Here is a 24,030-nt window from a genome sequence, read left to right on the forward strand (position 1 = left end):
TAGGAGTTTGGGCTTTGCAGGTATAAGCTATAAAAACTATTATAAAATAGATAAACAACAAAGTCCTACTATATAGCCCAGGGAACTATATTCAATATCTTACAATAACCTATAATGAAAAAGAGTATGTATATAAATGTATAACTGAATCACTATGCTGTACACCCAAACTAAGAACACTGTAAATCAACAATACTTCAATTTAATAAAATCTGTTTGAGTCCCTGCTTTCAATTCTTTGGGGTAAGAAGTGAAATTGCTGTCTCATATGGTAATTCTATGTTTAATTTTGGGGGGAACCACCATACCATGTTTTCCACAGCAGCTACACCATTTTACGTTCCCAATGATAGAAGCATGGATGAAAAAGTTTAGACTATCTGGCAGAGAAAACAGGAATGGAATAGGGTTGCAGATTGACCAGTTGGAGACTTCTACAATGTATCAGGCAAGTTGTAATGAGAGCCTGAGCACATCAGTGAGAATGGAGGGAAGAGGATACACATGCAGAGGTGGTATTACCAACATAGGACTGGAAGGACTTGACTATTGATTGGCTGTTGCAGAGGTGGGGAGCGAGAGACATGAAGTGTTTAGTATGACCCCCAGGTTTCACATCTGGGAGGATGGTAGTCTTCAGATGAAGACTCTGGACTTCTGCAGAGCATGGAGAAGCCATTTATTTGGGTTTGGACAAGTAGAGTTTGAATTGTAAGTAGGACATTGTAAGCTATGAGATGGACACTTGTCCTACGTGCTCAACACCCTTGCCCTTTCCAATGGTAATGTCAGTCTACTTGCAGCCCAGTTGCTGAGCAGCTCTGAAATCCATTGTCCTTCACACTCAGACCTCATTTCCCACAAGCTGCTCCTGGCCATTGACTGAGTACAGCAGGGATTTTAGGACAGACTTCTTCCTAAGTGACACTCTGCTGATGGACAACTTTGGCTCAAGGACTCCTCAATGACCTCGCAAACTTTCATTGGGGAAGCACTGCAGTCTAAGGTGCTTCCACCTAGAACTTCCTCCTTCTTTCTTCTTAACTTAGGGTCAGACCTGCGTCACTGTCCTCTCTCTGTCGCTTCCAGCTCCAGCCCCCCTTTTCTGTCACCAGTGTTTTCCATAATAAATTTCTTGCATTTAACCCTGTCTTGGTGTCTGTTTTCTGAGGATGTGAACTGACATGAGGGGAGAGAGGCTGAGATCTTAGTGTCTCTTCTATACCCCATCAGCCATAGGGGTGAGCATATGACCCAGCCTGACCGATCATAATGATCCCCACAGCTGGGCGCAGTGCCTCCTCAGAGTCTCTCCGCATCGTTTGTCTCCCAGACTGTGAGCTACTTGGACCACCTCAACCACAGACACGGCTGATCAACTCTGAGTGAGACCTCACAGTTCTGCTGCCTGAGGCCAACTAGTTTAAACAGATTCTATGGCTTCTCCTGCAACTTCTAGACCTGATGACACACTACCTCACAGAGCGTGAGAGGCAGCTTCCTACACAGCTGCTGAAGGGGCCAGTGAAGCAACCTAGAAGTTCAGGAGATTTAAATGCCCATGGGGCCACCTATGATTAATGGAAGAACAATCCACTCTCCCTTCCTTCCTTGGATGGACAGTTTCAAGGTACAGTTTCTCTATCCAACCTGTCTATAGGCATTCTACATGGAGACCTGTCCAGAGACCATATGTGTTTCTTCATTGTACAGAAGTAGCAGCAAACATTTCTTTGCATTCCTTCCCATCTGTTCCTGCTTCTGCTATCCCTTCGTTCTCACTGCCCTAGGATTGTGCATTCCACATAAAGCTTCAGCACTTAATCCCTTCTTCAGGCTTTATTTTCTAGGAACCCTTGCCAAGACAGGTCACAGTTTCTGAACAGATGGGCCCATGACCCAAACTAAGCTAAGCAAAGCCTTCCTAAAGATGTGAAATATAGGAGAGACAGGACTTTCCTTCTGGAAGTCTTGAGCCATAAAGATCTGTGGGTGGCTATCATTTCTGCCTTATAGAGAGAGCCTACCAGAGCATGAAGGCATCACAAGGGAAGTCAGAGCTCAGAGAAAGAGGGACACAGAAATCTGACATCCTTTAGGCTCCTACATCCAACTCTCCCCAACATGTGTAACTTTTGTCATTTCTTTCCCTCTCTGAAGACCAGTTTTCCCAATCCAATTTAAAAAAATGTGGTCACCCATGAATCCTGGGTCCATTCAAGAGTTCAGCCAGATGACTAGACTTTAAGGCTCAGTTTCAAATTCCTGGGAGGAAGAGCTGTTGCTTGGACTAGCTTTTGCCAGATGTCTGCCCCTGAACAAGTCAACATAGTTGTTGGGGCACAGGGTCATGTACAAACATGGCTGTAGCCCCTGTAACCCTGTAAATAAAGGTGTGATAGCAAGTAGGGATACAGTAACACTTCCTAGAAAAGTGGACATAGAGAGTTGGGCAGGCCAAATAATGGCTGTCTACTCCCTGAGAATAAACAAGGAGGGAGAAGGTGAAGAGAAGGGGTCCAAGGACAGAATACTATCTAACCCAATGCTATCCTATACTTTATTTAAACCAACGCTATCCAAGGGAACTTTCTGCAATGATGGAGATGTTTTGTATTGGTGTTGTTCAATATAGCAGCCACCAGCCACATGTGGCTATTTAGTGCTTGAACACAGTTAATGCAACTGAGCAACTGAATTTTTTTTCATTTTGTTTTAATTTTAACTTAAACAACTATGTGTAATTAATGACCATATACTAGACAGGAGAGATCAGACTGTTGGTCTGCTTGGGAAGACAGCATGGAGTTTTGGCTACAGAATGTGCTTTGGAGATAGCTCCATCTAGGTTCAAATCTCTGCTTCTTGTAAACTGAACAGGTTACTTAACTCCTCTGAGATGTAACGGCGAAAGATGCAAAGGATAGTAAACAATATATGATACCAAAAAGAGAGAGAGGGACAAAGAAACTGCAAAGGGACAAAAAGTCGTTTGGATCTGGCAATTAGACTATTAGTGAATTAAAACAGAGAAGAGTTAAAAGTGTCATGGGGTAAGAGCCAGATCAGCCATTTACATTTTGGACATCTGTTAAGTATCTTTCTTCTGGAGGGAGATTCCAGGAGGGGAGAGATAAGGAACACAAAAATTTTCTCTAAATCATGGTGGCCAGTTGGGGAGCTAAGAACCCAAAGGCATGTCCTGAAGGTAGGGCTCCAAGATCAAGCCAGAAAACAGAACCAGAAACAGTCAGCCACAGGGTCTGCAGCCAACGATGGGGTTGCCTAGACCAAGGAAACTAGAAGGAAAGACCCTCAGAAAAAACTTTCATTACATAGTATTTCCTGTGTGGCTAGATTGTGAGCCCTTCAGAGTTCAGGGCCATGTGCATCTTGGCATCCCCAGCACCTAGGAAGTTTCTGACACCAGACAAGGTGTTTAATTAACATCTGTAGAATGAATGGGTGCAGATGAACCAGTCCACTTCCCGGTGCGTAGTAGACACTCTAAAATGTTCAGTTGTCAGAAGGAGGAAACTATACAGTGAGAAGGTGCCAGGGAATCCTTCTTGGCTCAGAAACCCTGTTTGTATGGTCCCTAGCATATTGCCTGGCACAGAGGGATTGCTCAACAAGTGGTCACAGTGATAATGATTATTACTGGGGGAGTAAGATTTTGCAGAGTGATCAAGGGAAGCCTTGATAATAGTGAGAGCTAACATGTGTTGATCTCATTTAATCCTTAAGCCCACTCAGCAAGATAGGCTTTATCAGACTGATTTTACTGATAAGAAAACTTAAAGCAGAGATGGAATTTCTCCGAAGTTAGGCAGCTCAGAAACAGCAGGGCTGTTGTTGAATCTGAGTTTACCTGACTCGAGTCCAGGCTCCAGCAGCAAAGATTTGGGAGGCAGGGAATAGGACTGTCAAAAGAGGAGTTTAAGGAAGGCAGCTCTGGGTTTGAAATTCACTTCTGATATTTACACATTTACACAAACCATGATGCCTTCTTCCTTCTACGCCCATTACTTGCCTTCTTGGCAAGGTCCTCATCCCTTCTACTGAGTTCACCTCTAAGGCCACCCTTCTGCTCTCTGTCCTGTCCAACCATGTCTACTCTGGTTTGACTCAAGGAAGCTGGAATTGAATTGGGGTCAAAGGGAGCCTTTTATTTGTTGGTTTGTTTTAGTTTTAAGAAGAGAGACCCTAGAGCAATTTTGTAAACTAAGTATTTCAATAGACAGATGGAAATTGACTATGCAAAAGACAGGAAAGATCTGCAGAGGTAAGTTTTTGGGGTCCTTGGCATAGGTTGGGGAGAGCTTGGCCTCTGATAGGAGCTGATACACTGTGACTTTTCTTCAGAGCAAAGGACGACAGAGAATATGGGTACAGAAGCAGGAAAATTAGTAAAGGTTAGGATGCTTAAAATCAAAACTTAAGTTTTGCAGCAACTGATGATGACATGCTCTAGGGCAATGTTTTTCAAGTTGCAGGTCTTAGCCCATTAGTAGATCATGAAATCATTTAGAAGTTTGCAACCAGCTTAATTTTAAAAAAAATTGGATAGAATAGAATTGAAAATTTGAATTAACTGCACATAGCAAGGGTATATACAGTGAAAACTATTGTGAAACTTTTGTTTCTGTTATATATTCAGCTATATGTACACTTGTTACACTGTGAAATTTTATTTTTTATTGAGAGTACAGTAAAAAAAAAAATATTCTAAAGCCACTGTTCCAGGATGGGACCATGGGAAGAGTGGCTGATTCCTAGAACTTTCTTTCTCTTCCGGAGTTTTCCATGGTGTCTGTAAATCGGTCTTGCTTTGTGACCAGTAATAGAAGACCTAAGGGGCATGAGCCTGATCAACTATGGCAGAACTTCCTAAGCAATGGCTACAGCATGTGGGTTCCATCTGTGCCCAAACATTAATTGCCTAGTCTTCAGGGCTACTCTTTCTTCCTGAGAAGAAAATCCTGAGATTCACTCTTGGACAGGCCAAGTTGATGTGACCACGCTGAACCAATCATTCTGGCCAGTGGGATTGACTGGCTTACCCTCCTCTACCTTGATGGAGTCAGTTTCCTGGAAACACATGTATGCTGGAAAGGAAATCAGGGGCTGTTGGAAAGGAGAAATGGAGAAACGAGGTAATCAACTAATGTCCGATACAAATGGCCTTGAAGGTGCCAAAATTCGTTGTAAGTTTCAATAGCATTTATGCTGGTCATTTGCTTATTTGCTCTGAGCTCTACTCTAGACTTTCCATGCTCTACTTTGTACTGAAGAGGGCCAGGCTCTGAAAGGCCCAGAAAACTACATTTCCCAGACTCCCCTTGCTCGCTGGCTTCCTGTCAGATGCAGCCAATGTAAAGTAAGAGTGAGAAATTGGTTGGAGATGGGACGCCTGGAGGAGAGGCGAAGCCAGCCACTTTCTCTCTGCATCCACTGAAGAGTCTGGCAGCTACCTGGTGGTTATGGACTCAGAGGCCATCGATGTTTCCAGAAGTGTCAATGGTACTGGAGGGGCAGCAGTGGGTAGCGGCAGGTTTCAGTGGCCTCTGGCAGTTCCTCCAACAGCTTCATTTCAAAAGCATATTCCAGTAGAGTCAGCAGCAAGTGCACTTCTGGACTAGTAACACCCTTCCATTTGCTCCTCCAGGCTTGGCGGTCGTAGAAGCTTCTGCAGATACTAATCTCTTATTTGCCCCACCTTACCCTTTTGCTCCTTCAAGCCAACCAGTTTTCTGAAATAAATCATCCCTGTTTGAAATTCCAAGCACATTCGCCGTTTTCTTGTCTTAACCCTGACTGGCATGGCGTTGCTCTGGCCATTAGCTGACTGCCATGACTAATTTCCCAGGTGTGCTGTTTGCGGTGATACCACAAAAGAAGCACACTAAGCTCTCTGCTGGGGCATTGGGACAGGAGCAAGAGAGACCCTGGAGAAAGCTTCCAACTCCTTTTCCTTCCTCAGCTACATCATAACTATTAGAACTGTGTGATGGAGAACTTACTGCCTGCCTCCCAAGATAATTTGACTCCACGTTGTGGCTGGAAGCGATGGGCTCTGGAATGATGGGGTGGGAATATAGCAATGAGCACAGTTGGCAAAGGGGCCCAAAACGGATGGGCCAGGAAAAGGTGTCCTTGCTGCAGAGCAGAGTTTAGGAAGGGAGGAGGGGCAGAGACTATGACCTCTGCATCTCCTTTTGCAGAGGAGCTGATGGAAGGATGGATCTATGGTTCTCAGCCTTTCCTGTCTTACTTTCTGCCAAGTGCTCCGTAATGAAAACAAGAAAACTAACTCTTCGAATAGCATTTATCCCGGCCAACACCAGAGGAACTGTTACTGAATCCTTACATCTAAGCTGGCTTACTTCTATGGGCTCCTGTTGCTATCCAGGCCACCAGGGACAGATAAGTCTCTTGAGGGACTGGAGAGGTAAGATTGTAGATGACTCCCCGTGGCCTCAGAGGGGCAGCAGGGCCAAGAACACCACTTCTCTCAGAGGGCCCTTGCCACAGCCAGCAGTATTTTGCAAGATGGTGTTAGGCGAGTCTCACTTAAGTATCATCCAGGCCTGGAACCCTTTGAGATCCAACTCAGCCATCAGCTTGCTCTGTAATCTTGGACAGGTCACTTAATCAAGCTCAGTCTCAATATTTTCATCTGTTTTACAAAACAATAACAACAAAATTGAAACAAAAAGAAAGAAAAAATATTTTCATCTGTTTTAAAAAGAGCAGAGGGATCATTTTTCTAAAACCTTTAAAAATAAATTGTTTTAAGGGGATGAATGGGATGGGAGAAATGATAGGTATTACCCTCTACCCCTCCTTCTCACCCATCCTCCCTGGGTTTCTGTATCAAATACGATAACAAGTGCAAAAATGCTCTGAAAAGTACAAAGCGCCGTACAAAAGCAAGGAAGTATTATTATCAACATAGTTGTTAGCTTAGAGAGAGGAAGGTGGGACATAGGCCAAGAGCCAAACAGCTGGAAGGCAGGAACGCTTAACACCAAAAAAGGAAACTTTCTTTGTTCAAATTCTTCCTGGAGTGGCACTTTCTTTGGAGCAGACCTGGCACTGGAATCCTATGAAATGCTGACATGGGTCCAGGAAAGTGCTAAGGGGGTAGGTAGGGGATTCAGCAGCCAAAAGTCACTGCAGCAACACCAGCCCTGGTTCCTCAGTTCCTTTGTGATCCAACAAAGGATGCAATGGAAGGGGGAGGTTCAAGTTCAAAGCCAGGTAGGTGCTGGATCCTCCTACAGACTCTTTAACCCCCTACCAAGCTATCAGGGGAGCCAGGATGTCACAGGCACTCTGTAACAAATACTGAGCTCAGTTGCCCACAACCTAAGAACCATCCTCTGTATATCGTGTTCAAAGAGGACATTGATCTGGGGAGTGTGGGGTTGATCAGGGGAGGAACTTGAGGCGGGGGCGGTGGTGGGGGGTATAGTCAAACTGAGGCCCAGCGAGGGGCAGAGACTTGCCAAGATAACAAGTCAGGCTCACTGAGCTGCAAGGACCAGAAACGGACCCAATCTGCTGACCTGTAAAGGAGTTTCTTGTAAGGACCGTCATTGAAATGCCAGCAGGAACAAGGCAGCTCTCAGACTTGCTGCTGTGTTCCTCCTCCCTCTCCTCACGCCCTCCCCATCCCCGCAGGGCACTGCCCTCTCTCCCCTCTTACCAGCAGGCTGCTGCTTACTCTTGTTTCTGCTCCTTCTCATCTCACTTTGCACATGGCTTCCCTGGCTAAGGCGCGCCCATCTCTGACTTCCCCACTTCAGTTTCCTCTGCCACATGACAATTTCTTTCTGTTTCTTGGTTCAAGAGAGCCCCTAATTGGCCTGTCTTGGATTGTTGTGCTGGACTATCAGTTAAAGGTCACCAGCTAATATATGTGATGGTAATGCTTGTCTCTGGGCTGGCCCCGTCTGTGATGTTTAGAGGCTGGAGGGGCCAAGTGATCTAAAGCATGGCCCCAGCCGGGTTTGTGGCCTGGGCAGCTTTTCTTGTAAGTGGATGTGAGTCTGGTAGGCACTGTGCCATCACTGGGACCATGTGACTGGAGTCTGAGGCTCCAGATTTCCTGCCCAGAACTTTTCCCATAGGATTTGTCATTTCTTTCCTTGACTTACGCAGCAGACAAGTCTCAATGCCTGTTCAACATCCTCCATGAAGATCTTCCTCCTCCTTCCTCTCCTCCTACCCTTGCCTGCCCCAAGGAACTTATGATACAGTGAAGACGAAGGCAGGAAAATAATTACATTATAGCTTTAAGTGTATGAGTGCTTTAGAAGAAGTGTAAACAAAGTCATAATGGCTACCACTCTGTACCAATCACTGCTGATTGCTTTACATACATTTTCTCACTTAATCTTTATGGCTCCCCTGTGAAGTCGGCACTGCATTTTATACACATGAAAACAGGCTCAGAGAGCAGTTCCCAGATAACAAACAGCACAGCAGTGCTCTGATGCCAAAGCCTGCTCTGTTAACCACTGTGCTATGTAGACCTTACCGTGCAGTTAGAGCACAGAGGACCACCCTAGCCTAGGGAGGAGGCAGGGATGACTGGGGAGAGAAGCAGATTTCTAGGAGGAGGTGGTATCTAAGCTGAGCCTTGGAGCAGGAGTGAGCTTTCAGCAGGCAAATGGGGGTAGGGGAGAGTCAGAAGGAGCCGCATGTGTGAACAGCACTGATGTTTGAGCAGGGTGCAGGGCCGGGAGCATGTTGCATGCCCCTGAGAATAAGTGCCTCCCTAAATTTTACTACCCCCCTCCCTGCCCCAGTATCTCTCTTGCCCCTCCCTCATCCAAGCCCTGGCAGGGAGTGTGGAGCTGAGGCAGGAAGGGTTTTAGAAGGACCTGGGAGAAGGCAAATTCAACAAAGCCTAAGAGATGCAAATACTACTGTGGTTCTCATCTTGAAATGGACTCTCAGAGCACATGGGTAGAATCCAAAGTGGAAAATTCAGGAGGAATGAGAATCTTCAAAATAACCACACGAACACCCTCTCTGCCTGGATTCGCCATGCAGCTTTCCTGCACTGATTGATGTTCAGCTCTGGTCTGGGGTGTTGCTTCCTCTAAGAAGCAACCGCAGGTCTCCCAGGCTTGCCTTAGGGCACTTGGGTTATTATTTTGGAATTGCCCTTTGCCTGTCTGTTTCCCCACAGTGGCTTGTAGTAACTGCTCAGTAAAAGAAAATCAGATGAAAGAATAACAGATAGCCTCCAGGGAGCTTCTGCCAGGTCTTTCAGGCCATGTGGGATTTTTTTTCTCTTTTTCTCTGGGGTCCTACCAACCTTCATACTTGGAATCCTACACACGTTGGAACCAGAAGAAACCTTAAAAATCATCTATCTCCTTCCTCCCACCTTATCCAGACGGGATGATTGTGGTCCAATTTTCATGTATTTGCCGACCATGTCCATTTTATGTCTCCCACCACAATTTCGCCACTGAACTCCAGAATGAATCAGCTGCTTCTTCAGCCCTTCATTTAAGATGCCCCACCATACCTGAATCTGAACACATCTGAAACTTGATTCAGCACTGCCTCCAGGCCTGGTCTTCTTCCAGGCTTCCCTGACCTGGTGAAGAACATCACCACCACCCTCTGCTCCCAGGGCCCCAAGGTTGGGAGGCCCCTTGCCACCCCTTCCAGCCTCCCACCACCAATTAAACACCAAGGCCAGTAGATTCTACCACCTAAATCACAAAATCTCTCCAAATCCTCTTTGCCTCCTTAGTTTAAATGTCCCATAGCTCTCAATGGACCCTTGCAAAAGTCTCCTAATTAGATCCCCCAAATCTGTTCTTTTCTCGTTCCAATCCATGCTCCTCCCAGCCAGTGACCTTTAGAAAATGTTACTTTCTCTTTTAACTCCTTTGCTGATAGGCTTCCAATGGCTCTTAACTTTTGAACAAATTAATAATAATAATTATTATTATTGTTATAGCTAACACTTATGGAAAATTTACCATGTCCTAGGACCTGTTCTAAGAACTTTATATATATTAACTCATTTAATCCTCACAACTCTGAAGATCCCCAAAATGCAAATGAGGAAACTATGAGGCTCAGAGAGGCAACTTCAGGGCATTTGCATCAGCTCTTACCCCATCCTTGACTCTTTGATCTGGCTGACTGCTATTCACACTTTGGATGGGGTATCTTGGGGGGCATTCTAGGACTCCCTTAGGTCAGGCCGTCCTATAACACATATTCCCATTTGTAATTATATACTGTTTTGATAAGGGGGTCATTAGATTGGTATCTGCCACCCCAATTGGCTTTATTTGTTTTGCTTTTTAAAAATTTCATCTTTATTTCCTTTATTGGAGGCACCGGGGATTTAACTTAGGACCTCGTGCAGGCCAAGCACACACTCTACCACTGAGCTACGGCCCCCACCTACCCCCAATCAGCTTTAAATTCTATGTTTTGCTTATTGTCGTGTCTTCACGTGTACTCGACTTGTAACAAACACTTGCTCAATATTTGTTGAATGGATCAATGAAAAAAGTTTTCAACAGGAGAGGGGATGTGGTCAGATTTGCTTTAGAAGGATTTGTCTTATGTGAGAGTTTGGAGGTGGTGAAGCCACTTCACTGCCAGCAGCTGGATTCAAGAGTGCGAGGAAGGCAGTCTGGATGAGGGGAGTGGCCAAGGAGATGGAAAGCAGATAGGAAACCTGGGAAGTATTTAGGAGGTAAATTGGGCAGGTCCTGATAATTAACTGATTGGAGGTGAGGACGAGGGAGGAGTCAAGAGTGACTCCAGGTTGCTAGCTTGGGCAACTGGTACCTTGACCTCAGGTGGGGAGCATCTATCTGGGAGGAAGGATGCAGGCAGAGTTGGTCTAGGTGGTCCCTAGGCCCAGCCAACACAAACGTGGAAAAGTTCTCAAAATCTTTGTGCCCAAATTCCTCCATGCCCAGACTCCAGCTTGGTCCTGTGTATTTGTCCAGCCTCATCTATAACTACCTCAGATTCAGGGCATGTAGACCACTGCTCCTCCCTCACCCCTACTCTTTCTCCTCACGAGGGGGCTTGTAGTTCTACCCAACTCCTTCCCTCCTCCCTCAAACTCCATAAGACTCAGCTTCAAGGACAGCTCCTCTGGGATCCCTCTCCACTCCCTCTACCCCTTCCTGGGATTAACATGTCCTCTAGCTGTTTCCAGGGTTCACCGTATCAGAAATGTTTCTCTGTCTGTCTCTTCTAATGGCTGATAATTCTGAATTGTCAGCACCGGGGATAAGGCCTGGATCAAGGTTAACCTCAAAAGACTTTGTTTTACTGAATTCTCCCAAGGACTTGGCTCTCTTACGTTAAGAATGGGTCTAGGAGTCGGACCTGGAATCCTGATGCCGCTGCTTAGAGCCTGGACAAGTCACTTCTCTCAAATCCTGTTTCATCTATCAAATGGAGATGATAATACAGTGGATCTGCATAGGAAAGTTGTTTTAAGGATCAAAGGAAATATTCTATGTTTAAGTGTTTAGCACAATGCCTGCAACATAGTTAGCTTCCTCAAAATTCAACTGTTACTTATGTTAAGAAAAATGTTCCCGCTTTAACTTCGGAAGTTGCATAAACTGATCCGAGGATTGCAGTTCCCAGTATGACCACACGAGAGAAGTGGTGAGCAGCTTCGGTGCAGACTGGCTGCGTTGTGCTAAGGCACCTGCTGTGGACCCAGATGGCCCGGCTGGGATTTCCGGGGCTTCCCGGCCCCTGAACAGGTGGGCGCTGGCCAGGGCGCCGTGGGAGGAGCCTCTGTGATGTACTCGGCCTTGACTCTCACAGCCACGGCCGTCCTTTCTGCTCATGGCCTTCGTGGCTTGGGGGAGGGGCTGGCGGGCCAGAGAGTGCAAGATTAGAGGGTAACTGGGATGTATCCCTTCCACTTTGTCATTTGTCTTTCAAACTTAAGTACGATCACTTCTCTACAGAAGTTTTTATAGTCAATTTTATCGATGTTTTTCCTTTGGCTTCCAGGTTTCATTGTGCTTAGAAAGTCTTTTTCATCCCCCTAATTGTGAAAAACATTCACTATGTTTTCTTCTAGTACATTATGGTGCTATTATTTAAATGTGAGCTCCACCTGGAGTTTATTTCGGTGCAGAGTAAGGACACAGCTCTCTTTTATTTCCCTAAATGACTTGCCATTTATTCCACCCATTTGTCCAAAGGCTTATATTTCCCCCCATTTACCTGAAGTGCGAACTTTATCCTACACCAAATTCCCTTGTGTGGTTGTCCATGGCTATATTCCATTTTATTCCACTGATTTCTCTAGGTCTGCTTCAATACCACACTGCTTTAAATATATTTACTTTATAATATGTTTTAATATCAGGTAAGGCGAATCGCTTTCCATTCCTTTAAAAAATTTTTTTGGTCTCTGCATGTTTATTCTTCTATATGCACTTAATGAAGTTTATTATTTTTTCTTAAGTTTTTTATTTTTGTGGCAGGGGCGGTAACTACGTTTATTTATTTATATAATGAAGGTACTGAAGATTGAATCCAGGACCTCATGCATGCTAAGCACGTGCTCTAACACTGAGCTATAATCTCCCACCTATATGCACGTAAGAATCAACCAGTACCCCTACCCTTTTCCCCCACCCAATCCTTCTGGAAGCCAATATGAAGCTTTGGAGCCCCTGAAATTATATGTGAAATATACATCTACATACTTCTCCAGAGGGAAAGTCTAAGTTTTCATCAGATGTGCAAAGGGACCATGATTCCCAAGGGGGTGGCTAGTTTACATGTCTCTGTGATGGGGCACATACAAGGAACACAGAGCAATCTTGACGCCTCCCTTCTCTTCCATGTCTTCACAAGCTCTGCTGTCCCCCACTTTTACCTCCACCATTGTTGCAGCTACTTCCCTCGCCTCCATCTTCACCCCCCAATCTAATCCTCCTTGCTGCTCCAGAGCAACTGTTCTACAGCACACGCCTCAGTTCTAGGCCTGATGTAGGTTAGATGATAACAAAAGTTTAGTTAATAAGTGAATAAAATCGGGAGTCCCACCTCCACAGCTGGCCGGCTATGGGACCCAGCTACAGGCTCTCCACGTAGTTGGGTCTCAGTTTACTCTTCTCAAAGACAGGTGAGAAGGAATGAGATGTGGTGAGGGGTATGTAGAAGACAGAGTTAGCTATCCCTGGGAGAGTCATTTAATCCCAGTTATTTTTCTTTTTTCCCCACACCTTTCCACTCTCCATTCACATTTTAATCCATGTCCTCAGCAGGAGACTACTTCTGCCTGCCTTCAGCAAACAATTAGGAAGACAGATAGTAATCATATGGTCCCCTGTGTAAATGAGTGGAATTAAGAACACTTGGGGCCCAAAAGTGGCATTGACCAGCTGAGGAAGGTTAAGCACGCAAGATGGGGGCAGACATGACCCTGGGAGAGGCTTTATACAACATCCTCCTGAAGTCCCAGGCTGCCAAGGAACCCAGGACTCCAAGAGCCCATTTGGAAGTTCCATTTAGGCAGATGCTAGGTCCTAGAGCAGGGCTTCTCAATCTTGGCATTGGTGACATTTGGGGCCTGATTATTCTTTGGTGTGCAGCTGTCCTGTGTATTGTGGGATGTTTAGCAGCATCCCTTATCTCTTCTCAGTAGTTACCAGTAGCAACCTCCAGCTGTGAAAACCAAAGATGTCTTCAGACGTTGTCCAATGTTCAGGAGTTGGGGGCAAAGTCATCCCAAGTTGAACACCACCGCTTTGGGAGGAGAGATGAGGGGAGGGAGGTTAACTTGAGTCTCAGGGCAGGACACTCTCTACCCCCTTACCCTCTGTTTGAAAGGGACATCATGAAGTCTTTTTCTTCATAGCAGTCACTTGGGCAAGTTTTTTCTCCTCTCTGGGTTTCAGTTTTTCCATCTGTAAATTGGATTTGATGTTTGTAGGTCATTTCCCCTTCTCTCACTGTCTGACATTCCTGGATCTGGTTTAGGGTGTGACAGGGTACCGAGGTGCCAGTGAGATCCTGGGAGGTCCCCCAGAGAGAAGGAAAAAGAGAAAGAACAGACAGAGGTGGAGGTGAAGGTGAAGAGGGAGGGCAAGCATGAGCAGGAGTGTTCTGGAGACAGCGAGAGGCTTGGGGCTTTCTCTCCACCCTGCCCCTTGGATGTCTTATAACGGTAGGTCGCCCCCAACCAGGCAAACTCAGATTCCCCGGATTCCCTTAGGCCCCGCCCCAACCACAGGCCCCGCCCTTATTGACCCCGCCCCTACATAGACCCCGCCCGTCCGAGGCCCCGCCCCCGCCAGGCCCCGCCTCCCTGCTCGCCTCCCGCCAGCCCGGGATTGGGCTTTGCACCCGGCGGCGGCTGAGAACCGTGGCGGCTGCGGAGCCGGCAGCGCAGGCGGGCGGAGCAGAGCTGCCCGGCCCGGTGGCTGGCGATGCCCCCGTGAGCCTCTCTCGCCGCCCCTCCCCGCCCCGCGCCCCTGCCCCTCGGAGTACGCCGCGCGCCTGGGACCGGGCCGCGCCTACCGCCGGGTCCGCGGGGCGGGGTCCGGGGCAGCACCTGCCCCGCCTTGCGGAGCCGCCTTGGCCAGCGGAGACCCTTCCCTGTCTGGACCCCAGCCCCACCTCCGGGTGAGTCAGTAGGCCTCGCTGGCCTGGGGGTGGATGTGGGGAGGGGGCTGCCGAGCTCTGCAGGACCATGGGGCGGGGGAGGGGTCTCCGGTCGTGAGGCGCCACGTAGGGATCTGAGCATGGAGGGTCTGGGGCCGGAGTTGCCGGGGGCCCGGGAGAGGAGCACAGTGTGTGTGACGACTCTGGGTAGGGGCCATGGTATGAGAAAGGAACATTAGGTATTCGGGGAAGCCCGGAAAACGGAGTAGGGGGCCCCAGAGTCTTAGGTTCTTTGCTGATGCTCAGAGCACCTGAGGCCCTGGTCTTCAACAGCATTGCCTCCCATGGCATTTTTGGAAAGTGCTTAAAATCCCTCCTGGAAAGGGAGCTGGAAGGCAGCCTGCCTTTCTCCCTCCTGCCTGTGCCCTGGTTGAGAAGCTGGCTACTCTTTCCTCCCAACGAGACACCATTGTGGTGCCCAGAGGACTCCCCACCCCATGAAAGAAAAGGGATGATGCCCCCTCCAGCCCTAGGGTGGGGAGAGGGGGCTTCTGGGAATCTGGGAAAGGCAGTTGGTCCATCCATGGTAGAGAGTCCATGGTTCAGGGAGGCTTGGTAAGATCCTTGAGGGAAAACCTGGGCACCTCTCATTCAGGGGAAGGATGTCTTCCCCTCCTGGCCTACAGGCTGCCTGAACTTGTGCCCACATCATCTTCTCTGGATAGCCCATCTCTGAGGAGTGGGTTTCTTCCCGGTGTCCTGGGCCTGGAAACCCAGGGAAGGCCCATAGTTCCTGTGGTCTTGGATGGGGTAGGCAGTGCCATACCCAGGCCACAGACCAGGGGCACTGGCTGCACTGCCACCTGGGGGCTATTTGGATGTGGCTCTTCGAGACTGGGGAGCCTGGGTGAATGTCAGTGTCCAACCCCAAGACCCAGATGTGTTGTCTAGCTGTGGAGAGGAAGGCTGTTGTCCCTTTGGTCCTGTCTTCCGCCCATGATGACTTCTTAAGTCTAGGGTCCTTGAGTTTGGGGCCTGAAGTGGTAGGGGAGGGCCTTTCTGGGCTAGGCCTGGTCACCAAGGAGTTAACTAGCCAGCCCCACAGTTGCTGCCAGCCACCAATTAGTTTGTAATCTGGCAGCTGCCAACTGTCCCTGGGGGCATGTGGGCAGCCTAATGGGGCATTCTCTGGTGGATATGGGGGAAGGGGTCTGTGAAACTGCTTAGTCTAAGCGCCCGTGCTTTTCAGAGCCAGTTTAGGGCCCACAGACCCCTTCCCTGCCTTTTGTGCCAGCTGCCTGGCTTGGGGACCTCCTGCCCTGGGGTTCGACCCCTACCCCACCCTCTGCTGGATATGAAGCCCAGAGTCAGGCAAACTTGGCTTCAAACGCAGAGACTCTGCCACTTTCTGGCTATGCGCTATTGAGGAAATCACTTCCCCTTTCTGAGCCTCCTTAGGTAAAACAGACCCACCTTCTAGGTCTGCTGGGAAGAGTAAATGAAATGGTGGATTTGAGCTGCTTAGCACAGTAGCTGGCACTCAAGGCAGCTCAGTAGGTAACTGCTGAACTCCCAGAGCAACCCCTGTGCTAAGGACTTGATGGGACAGGCAGGCAGGAGCCCAGGGCTGAGGATCCAGCAGGGACCAAGGTCCCTTCCCTTGGGGCACACAGTCTCAGTGGGCTAGGCACTGTCTCTGAACTATTCTCTCCCCCTCCCTCCTTGCTCGCAGACACTCCTGGTCTCTGGACATAATTGGATTTTATTCTGCGGAGCCCAGGGCTGAGCTGCTACTTTCTGGGCTTGCCCTGTCCCTAACCAGGTGCTAAGCTCTGTGGGGTCTGTCAAGGGTCTAGGTGATGTCTGCAGCTGCAACAGCAGCTGGCCCTTTAAGGAGGGAAGAAAACAATTATCTGGCCCGGGCATTGCATCAGCTGGAGCCTGGAGGGTCCCTGGGGAGGAGGGGGCAGGCTGGTGGTTGATTTCATTAGTGCCATGTGAGAACTCTCACCCGAGTCTGCCCCACTCCCAGGCTGCAGCAGCGGCCCAGCCCCACTGCCCCCCCCACACCCCACCCTGGAAGCACCACCTTGGGGGACTCTGTGCATGCCCATGCTGAGGGGGATGTCAGGAAGTGTCTCTCACACTGGCCTTCTGCTGACATGAGGTGCAGGATATGCCTCCAGTACCAGCATTTGACAGTAGGGGTGTCTCCCCCATTAGTGTTTGGCTCCCCTGGGGTGGGGGGTTTCTCCCCTGCTGGCACCCAGGGAGGGGTGGCTTCTATACTGGCCTGTCAGTGACAGTGGCGCTGTCTCCTGCACTGGTGTTTTGCTGACCTGACAAAGGAGCTGTGCTGCCTGGAGTGTGTGTGAACTGAGGGCACAGGTTAGAAAAAATTGCTCACTGTTTGGAGGTGAACTGGCTGGGAACAGTGAGTCACAGCAGCAGAGAGGACTCCAGTTTCTCAGGCGCCAGACAGACCTGGGTTCAAATCCCGCATCCTCCATTTCCAGGCTCTGTGACCACTTTAGGCGTGTGGTAAGGAGTGCGGGGCCCTCCTGCCTCTGTTGCAGGATGATGCACTCAGACATCTAATGTACTAATCTCCGTGTGCCAGGCAGCCCCTGTCTCCATGGAGCGGGCATTCTAGCCAGGAGACAGTCTGGACCAGGTAGTTACACACGTGTCATGTGTTGAAAGGAGGGATTCAGGGAGGCTAGCATGACAAGGAGTTGAGGATGCTAAGAGCTTGGTGACGGGAACAGGCCTGGTGTAGTGGGGGAGGGCAGCAGTGGTGGAGAGCGGGCAGGAGTCAGCACAGCCAGGCCAGACCTCCCTGGTCTATCTAAACTAAATTAGCAGGATACTAAAGACTTGGGGGGTATCCTGAAGCTAATGGCAGCCCCTAAAGGGTTTGAAGCAGAGGAGGCAGGGACTGATTTCCAGAGAGCATGGGCTGGGGTCTGTGGCCCTCAAGCAGAGCCTTCTCGGGCTTGACCTTTTGCCCTCTCCTACCCCCTTCCCTGTGCAGGAGCCCTGGTGCCCAGGGAGCAGCTTGTTTATGCGGCTGGCCCCAGGAGGGAGGTGGCCAGTCCCAGTCCCTCCAGCTCCCTCTCTCTGGGCCTTGTTGACGAAGTTCATCTCTTGGGCCCAGGTTCTCTTGACCTCCCTGGGGAGCCAGAGGGCGAGAGGCAGGGCTTTGGCACCAGGCTGACCTATATTCATATCCCAGCTCTGCAGTCATGAGGTGGGAGACCTTTGGCAAGGCACACCTGTCTCTGAACCTCAGTGTCCTTGACTATAAAATGGGGTTGATGTTATCTTTCTTGGGAAGGAAAAAAAATTCCAGATGGAAATCACAAAAGCCTATCACAGTGTCGGTTGGCATTTTAACTCTCTTGCAGGGGGGCTAACACCCAGGCTGAGGCCCAGGGCTGGCTGTGGGTAGGGGCAGGGCTGCATTCACAAGTCTGTGGTTGTGCAACCTGCACTTAGAAGAACCCCACACTTGGTTTAACGTTTGGCTGTCATCATCTTGAAATTCTTAATAAGTTTGAACAAGGGATCCTGCTTTTTCATTTAGCACTAGGCCCTGCATATTATAGAGCCCTCCAAATTGAGCTGGGACAGGAAGAGACAGGGAGCAACACAGACCTGCAAATAGTTCCCAAATGGAGGAGGCACAAGGTGGAGGGCATGACTAACTGTCCCAAGGTGGGTGGGATGTTAATAATAGTACCATTTATTTAGTGCTTACTGTGTGCTAGGTTCTTAGCTAAGCACTTGGCATATTCAGTTTCAAACAGCCCTATGAGGCAGGTACGATCATTATTTCCCTTGTATGGAAAAGGAAAGTGAGGTTAAGATTCTTGGCCAAAGTCACACAGCTATCAAGTGATAGAGCTGTCAGGTGGGAGAGCACATGCCTGGACCAAGGAAGTCTTCACTAGGACAAGGTGCCTCCTGAGCTGGGTCTGAAGGATAACTTGGAGTTTACCGGGGAGGAAGCATGTGGGGAAGGGAGGGCTGTCTCAGCTGGAAAGTGCCTGTGCCCAGGCCTGATACTTGGCCAGGAGAGCTAGAGCCAAAGCCAGATGCCTCCCAGGGCTGAGAGAAGTAGCCTTTGGATTTCACGGTTCTGATTTTCCAAGCTCACTCTGCCCCCAGGCCCAGCTGCTACCATGATTCCTCAGAAATGCCCCAGCCTGGCCTCATTGTGTTGCCCACTCCTCCTCTACTCCCAGGTAATCTCATTTACTTGATTTTAATGATCTCTTCTGGGCTCAAGATCTGCAGATCTAACTACTTCCTGGACCACATTAAAAAAAAATTTTTTTTCTTTTACATTTTTTTCAAATTGAAGTGTAGTTGATTTACAATGTTAGTTTCAGGTGTACAGCAAAGCAATTCAGTTATACATGTATGTGTATATATATATATATTTATACACACACATATGTTTTCACATTCTTTTCCATTATAGCTTATTATAGAAATTAAAAATAGTTCCCTGTGCTATACTGTAGGTCCTTGTTGTTTATTTTGTATTTAGTAATGTGTATCTGTTAATCCCCAGCTCCTAACTTATCCCCTCCCCTTTCCCCTTTGGTAACCATAGCTGGACCACATTTAGATGTCTCATGATCAGTCTATGTCCAAACTCAGGTCCCAGCTCCGCCTGCCGGCACCCGCTCTGCCTCCAGTGTCCCCAGCTTATCTCTGCCCCCGCCATCCACCCACTTGCTCAAGCTGGAAAGCTGGAAGTTCTCCTGGACACCTCCCTCTCGCTCACCCCCACATTCCACAGCCAGTCTTCAGCAAGTCCTGGTAGTTCTCCTGAGTGTCTCGCCTGAGTCCATCATCTCCCTCCCTGCCCACCACTCCAGACCAGAGTCCGCTCTCACCTGGACCACTGTGACAGCCTCCTAAACTGGTCTCCTTACATGTCTGTTCTTGCCCTGTTTCTTCTCATGTTTCACACCATAGTCAGTAATCTTCTAAACACTTGATTGTGTCATTTCCCTGCTTAAGAACCTTCCAAGATTTCTTGGAATAACCAGACTGACGCAGTCTTCGAGGCCCTGTGGGATCTGGTCCTTGCCTACCTTTTTGGATCGTCTGTACCATTCTCCTCCCCCAGCCGCAGGACTTTCATACATGTTGTTCCCTCGTCCTGGAACGCCTTCCCCTTCCTTATCTGTCTCCTCCAGAGAGACACCAGCTTGAACATCATTTCTGCAGAGAAGCCTAAACCAGAAACTAAACCCCGCCCCTCCCCTCCATAGGACCTTGTACTTCTTCACAACCCTTAGCACACTTGACCTGCTTTTCCTTGTCTCTCCTTCTTGCTAGACTGTGGACTCTGTGGGGTCAGCAATCCTGTTCTGCCTCGCCCCAGCACATAGTAGGTAAAGAGTGAGTTGTTCTGTGAATGAAAGGAATAGATGAATCATTGTTGCTGTATCCTAACTAGCCTCCCTGCCTCCAGGCCTGTCTTCTCCAGTCCTTTCTCAGTACAGCCCCAGAGCGATCTTTCTAAAACACGGAACTGACCCTGTCACCCCCTGCTACTTAAAATACTTCAATAGCTCCCCATTGTGGACAGGAAAGGTCTCAGCTTCTTAGCATGGGATTCAAAGCCCTTTATGATCTGCTCCTGACGGCCTCTCCAGCCTCATCTCCCCTACTCACCCCCCACACACTTTGAACTCCTGTTCTTCTAACACATCAGGCAGTTTTGTGCCTCTGTGCCTTTGCCCTTGCTGTTCTCTCTGCTTATAATGCCTCCCCACCCCTGCTTTGTCTCCCTGGAGAACATCCTTCATTCTTCAAAATCATCTCAGCTACCACCTTTAATGTGAAGCCTCTGAGGAACCCTCCCAGCCCTCCCTGTGCAGAGTTAGCACACCCTCCCTCGGCCACATCCATACGGAGTCTACATCTTTTCCTCTCTGTCTCCCATTAAACTGAGCTCTTCCTATGTTTGTTCATCTGTGTGCCTCCAGCTCCCAGCTTCTCCCCTGCCCCTAGTTAGTTCTTTGCTTGTATACGGAAACCCACTCAAGCCGGCCCTGGTGGTAAAGAGGGTTTAGTATGAGGACACAAGGGATTCCTGGGAACTGAGGAGTAAGAAAATCATTAGTCTCTGGGAGATGGGACCTCTAGGCCAGCCAGGAGAAATTAAAACAGCCATTCTCTGTGCCTTATTGGCTGCCTTCACCTTTCTGTCTCCCCAGACTGGGTTTTCTCTGCTTTTCCAGATACTGGGCCACCTAGAGTTCCTGTATTGTACCCCTCAGTTCCAGCCATATTCAGAGGTAGAACCCGAAGCTTAGCAGATCCAAGTCCAAACTCCCAGGAGAGGATCTGATTGGCTCTGAGGGAGTCAGGTGTCTACTGTTGTCCAATCAACTGCTGCCTGCAGGGAAGGATCACAAAGTCAGACATGCTAGCATGGCTCTTGTTTGTTTGTTATCTGGACAAATACTTCAAAAGACATCTGCTAGAATTCTTACAGGGTCAGGTGAGCCTGGTCCTCGACCTTCCACCTGGACAGCACTTGGAGAAAGCAGACCTGGCATTGTGACTTCAAGAGGAGTCTTTTCTTGGGGTGGCAGTGTCCAGGGCAGGCACCAAAGAACCTGTCAAATGTCATTCAGAGGCTGAGCAGAGAGTTAGGGAGATGAGACTCTGATTTTCTTCGGACTGGGAGAGGGAAGAGGAGGGTGTGAGCAGTCAGGACAGTTCTTTCTGCCAAAATCTTATTCACTTCCTAAGACTCAACTTGTTTCCTTTCCTCAGTGAAGAGCCATGCATGTCTACCGCCCCCTTCCCCCTTCTTTACCTGCATTAATTATATTCTTTGTATTTTCCTATTAGTAAGTGGTTTTTTGAGCACCTACTCTGTACCAGACACTATGCACATGTACTATTTAATCCTCATACCCTATAAGATAGGTACTATTATTATCTCCATCTTAAAAACAAGGAAACTGAGGTTCAGAGAAGTGACATTTACAGGCTAAGGACAGGAGCGGTGTGACTCCAGAAGGAAAGCTCTTAACCTCAGCTATTTGCCTGCTTACCTTTCAGGATAGTGAGGGCCTCAGGGGCAGATACCAGGTTACCATCCTCCCTCTGCTCCCCACTGCCCAGCACAGGGCCAGCCCAGAGCAAGGGCTCTCAACTGTGGGATAGATGGATGCAGGTAGAGTAGAAAAGACATCTGGGTGGGAGTCTTTTACTCGTGGACCTACGCTGTGTAGCTGTGTGACTCTAGACAAGTCTCCTAACATTTCAAAGCCTCATGTTCTCATTCAGAAATGGGGATGCTAATTCCTACCATGAGGCTCATATTAGATGGTAGGTATAAGGACAATTTTTAAATAGGAGAGAACTGAGCAATTTCTAAGGATTGTTATTAACAGAATGGATCATGACAACAGGGTGCCAGCTGGCCACTGTGCCAACCAAGCTCAGCAGGAGGCAGGCAAGCCTAGAGGTTCCTTCCCAGTGTGGGCTGGGTACCTTCAGTGAGGCCTGAGATGACTTTCTTTTGGTGGCTTGTGGACCTGCCAATACATGGCATTGACTCATATAGAAAGCTGGTTCCCTTTCAAGTCTGTTGAGTCCAAGGTTGTCCCAGGGATAAAGTGTCAGTGCAGTGCTAGTGTGTCTTTAACAACTTTCCAACACTTGCTGCCCTCCCTTTTAAACAAAGAGATCTTGACTGGCAGCTCTGTGTAGCTAAAATTTAATAATATAGCTTTGTTTTCACTGTACTTATTTTCCTGTCATTTTCTATTTATTAAAAATGGTGTTGCTTTCTGTTTATGGTAGTACCACAAAATTTCTATTTAAAATAAATGCATTTAAGTTAAAAGTGTCACTTTCAAGAAAATAATGAACAAGACAGGTGTATGGACATTTGGCAGAAATGGTTGAGGGACACACAATGTTATGTGGATAATGCAAAACTGGGAAGTTGTACGGTGACATCGGGGATGTGGACTTGAATGATTTTTCAAATCCCCTACACCTATCTGGAAAAGTTGGAGATCTCTTCCTGTTGTGCCAGCCTGCTCCACTCTCCTCACCTCATGCCCTGGCTTGGGTTTCTTTCAGAGAATTCTGCCATAGTTGTCCTGAAGATGGGAGAATGTGGGCCACTGCCTTCCAGCTTGCTTGAGAAGGGACTCTTGGAGTTGGGGTATCTGGATGGAACTAGGATGCCCCCTTGCCTCTGAGGCAGGACTTGGGCACTCCTGGGGGGAGCAGAAGCTGCAGACTCCACAGTCCTCCAGGTCTCCATGCACAACACGGGCCTCAGTGACTCCCAAAGGGCTTGGATCCCAGGGAGTGCTGAGGCTGCCGGAGCCGTGAGTGAGGGTGAGGCTGTCCCCAGAGCTTGAGGGACAGTGAAGCCAGGAAGCTTTGGGGTCTCAAATGTCCTGCACTCCTTGCTCCCCCCTTTTCCACCTTTTTGTGCCATGGACTGCCTGCCCCTGCGGATTGGGCAATGATTTAGGAGGCCTCAGAGGACACAGAGGATTTATCCACAGGGCCCAAGACCAGGGCCAGGTGAGCAGGAGGGAAGTCCTGCCTGTCCTTCCCCAGTTCCATGTTCACTGTGGGAGGGCATGCCTGGGCTCCAGGAGGGTGGAGAGCCTGAGTAGTGTGGGGTGTGTGCTTGCATATCCATGGTGAATGTCCAGGGGTCTCTGCGAAGGCATATTGTGTGTGTGTATGTGAGAGTTTGTATGTACATGTGCATACGATGTGTGCTGGTGTGTCCGTGGTGAATGTACCTCTGAGGGATATGTCTGAGGGTCTATGTGGGGGAGGCTCTGTACGGAGTGTGAGTTTGGGCGTGTGTGGCAAGGTGTCTAGTGTGTCTTGAGTGTGATGTGCAGGTGGGTCTGTGGTGACTGTATCTAGTGTAAAGTGTGTCTGTGAGGCATGTGCTGTGTGTATGTGTGTGTGCGCTGTGCATCTGGGTGACTGCATGCTGGGTGTGGTGTGTGTCTGTTGTTTTGTGTACGTCATCGTCTTTATAGAGCGCGCGTCCGGCAATGTGGTGTGTCTGAGTGGCCGCGTACAGGTGTGTGACGTGCACTCGGGGCTTTGTGCTGGGGAGAGGGTGCTGGGCAGGGGGTTGTGCTGGGAAGGCCGAGTGCATTGAGGGCAGTGTCTGTCTGGGCTGGGGCCGTGGGTGCGCTGACTTCCCCGGGAGGGTCCCCAGAGTGGGCGGCGGGCGCGGGCAGGCGGCGCCTTCCGGCCCGGCTTGGTGCGGAGGCTGGTAATCAGAGCCCCTTCCCCCATGAAATATTGATCCTCCTCGCGGCGGCCCTGGCCAGAGGAGGGCCGGCAGGGAGCGGCGGCCGGCCG

The 24,030-nt window shown here is 48.8% G+C and overlaps 1 protein-coding gene across 3 annotated transcripts in view; it reads left to right on the forward strand.

Moving 5' to 3' along the window:
- The first annotated feature begins 7,151 nt into the window (after positions 1-7,151).
- RIMS3 (regulating synaptic membrane exocytosis 3) overlaps positions 7,152-24,030 on the forward strand; it is a 46,725-nt gene continuing 29,846 nt past the window's right edge. For 2 of the 3 annotated variants that reach the window (XM_074376728.1, XM_074376729.1), the window contains exon 1: positions 14,363-14,661. The gene's annotated coding sequence lies outside the window, so the exon portion shown is untranslated. Of the gene's footprint in view, positions 7,264-14,362; positions 14,662-24,030 lie in introns of those variants that run through there. The other variant, XM_074376730.1, reaches the window with a different exon arrangement.

Source organism: Camelus bactrianus, chromosome 13, assembly GCF_048773025.1.
Source record: "Camelus bactrianus isolate YW-2024 breed Bactrian camel chromosome 13, ASM4877302v1, whole genome shotgun sequence".
NCBI lineage: Eukaryota > Metazoa > Chordata > Mammalia > Artiodactyla > Camelidae > Camelus > Camelus bactrianus.